Source organism: Littorina saxatilis, linkage group LG4 (genome assembly GCF_037325665.1).
Source record: "Littorina saxatilis isolate snail1 linkage group LG4, US_GU_Lsax_2.0, whole genome shotgun sequence".
Lineage (NCBI taxonomy): Eukaryota > Metazoa > Mollusca > Gastropoda > Littorinimorpha > Littorinidae > Littorina > Littorina saxatilis.
The window spans coordinates 27,585,296-27,587,795 of record NC_090248.1 but is presented as its reverse complement, the minus strand read 5'-3'; the positions used below and the strand labels follow the sequence as shown (position 1 = coordinate 27,587,795).

At 40.4% G+C, this 2,500-nt stretch overlaps 1 long non-coding RNA gene across 1 annotated transcript in view; it reads left to right on the top strand.

Annotated features, from left to right (window-relative positions):
* The window catches only part of LOC138964381 (uncharacterized), a 2,228-nt gene extending 1,650 nt beyond the window's left edge, over positions 1 to 578 (top strand). The window contains exon 2 of the long non-coding RNA XR_011455094.1: positions 1 to 578. This exon is cut by the window's left edge and continues 33 nt beyond it. This is a non-coding gene — a long non-coding RNA (uncharacterized lncRNA).
* The last annotated feature ends 1,922 nt before the right edge of the window (positions 579 to 2,500 follow it).

The window sequence follows — 2,500 nt, the reverse complement described above, 5'->3', positions numbered from 1 at the left end:
GCAGTGACGACGGGAACTTCAGCGGCAGGTCCCAGTCTCGGAGACAAGCGCGATGCCACGACTGCCGTTTGCCAATGCTACTACAGTTACAACACAGCCAACAACCAATGCGAAAAGAAATGCTACGACAACTACAAGGACCTGGGCCCCGATCAAGACTGCCCTTGTCCTTACGGCCTCAGTCGTAGTTCGGAATGCACGTGTGAAGATAAGTATCTGGGCTTAGGACGATGCCAGCATGAGTGCTGGGTGAAAATGTACCATCCAAACTGCCCAGGGGGAAAAGACGAATGTCGCGCTCTTGTTGGAAACAGTTGCCCTTGCGCGTAGTGTAGGCTATTCCAGCGGAGATGTCCGTCGGCTGAACACACATGAGTGTGAATTGCGTGGCTGCGAGTCAAATTTTGGATTGAAGTTTGAATTTTGAATTTTGAAAATTAAAAGATTTTAGTGTGTGTGTGAAGAGGAAACACGGCGAAATTCAGGGGAAAATAATTATTCACTGAGACCTTTGTATGATAGAAATTAGAAGGCGGGTCTTGGTGTCTTTACAAAATTAAATATTGATTATGATGGTATTCTGTTTTGATTTCATGTATCAAGTTTGTTTTTAATTTGTGTCTTTGTTTGCATGTTTGTTTGTTTGTTTTGATATTGTTATTGTTGCTGCTGTTTGACACACACACACACACACACACATACACACACACACACACACACACACACACACACACACACACACACACACACACACACACACACACACACACACACACACACACACACACACACACACACATTACACACACTTTTTCTCTGCTTTGCAGTTTAATTAGTTTCCATTACTTGAAACCTTACTATTTTTCGAGAGTCTAAAACTCATCTTATTATTCTCCCTATGAGAATTATTTTACAATCTTCCCAGTGTCTAGAGGCCTCTTGTATGTAGGGGAAGGGCTCCTAATATGGACCACTTTTTGTTTCATGCTGATAACTAGCTTGTTTTTTTGCGAAGAAGTTTCATTTTGTGGTTGGTAGTCCTTCTCTCTTAGTTTAACCGTTAGGCCTAATTAGAGTGAAATAGCTTTGATAGACATTCAGCAAAAATTAAATACAGAAAAAATCACAAAGGGTCCATATTAGGAGCCTGGGCGCCCAATATGGACCAGTGAAGCGGCCTTCACGAATCACTGTAAAAAGCCCCCTATATTTCAAAATAACATGATACAACTTAGTGTACAAGTCAGCCTAATTAAAATATGCTCTAGATTTATCTGTTTCGGGTTGATGAGAGCATTATTTGAAGCACACCAGGAAACTAAAGAAGCTTATTAAAAACAGAGTGAAAATAAGTGAAATTATCAACTTCCACGAAAAGAAGACTTTTTGTTGCATTTTTTTTAAATCTCGAGGGCTAGTTATAAGTTATTTCCAGCAAGCTTCTTAATGAATTAATGAAAATAGCCTTTAGCTTTTATTTTCTTCGATTTGTTGAAGGTGGTCCATATTAGGGGACTCGCACATACTTTGAGATTTTGCTATTATCTTTTTTTTGCAGTAGAAACTCGGGGTCAACACTGCTAAAATGTAACAAATACGGGTTTAGCTGTCATATATAGCAATTTTTGTGTGATAAAAGCTTTGGCTCTGGACCGAAACGAGTCTGTTTTAGGCGGCAAATTTAGAGTGAACGCTGCCAAAAGTGAAAAAAAGAGAAAAAGCCTAACGGTTTTGAGATTTCTGTTTCTGCAACTATTTTGACATGTGCAAGTTATCCAGAGAGGGCGAATACAGCGAATACAACTTTTTTGAGCGCTCTAGCGCCGTTAGTTTGTCAGAACAGAAGGTGGTCCACATTAGGAGCCGGTCCATATTAGGAGCCCTTCCCCTAAGGAGATCTGGATTGATCTGCCTCTTCTCAGTTAGTTCTGAAGATTTCTTGGAACTGATCTCGTCAGTACGGTATCCAGCCTGCCCTCTCTTGCCGGGCTCCGGATAAATGCTAACTGTATCTGAACAGAAATATATAATTATTACGTAGCACATCAAACAAAAAAGCACCAACCCGACCACAAGCACACAGGTCGACCGGCCACTTGACAACCCGAGAGCCACGGTACCGAACAACCGAAACTTTCAGAGTGACGTACGTTCCTTTACTTTGAAGTAATAGATTGCACGAGACTTTAGAAGAGATCGAGGTTCCAAAACAAGCGTCTTCAATTTAGCTGTCTCGACTGCAGGACATTTTCAGTAAAATACACGTAAGTACAGTATGTAGGATAAACACTGAGAATACTACATGGCTTGCTGTGTCGTACCAGATATACACTCGTTGCTTTTTCAAATAGTGAACAGCTCGCTTTTGCTCGCAGTTCAATATGAAAAGAAAAAACCTCGAGTAAATCTGGTATGACACAGCAAGCCATGTAGTATTCTCTATTTATTCAGTATATATTAATCAGTAATATTCAGAATTATTCAGTGTTATTCAGTATCA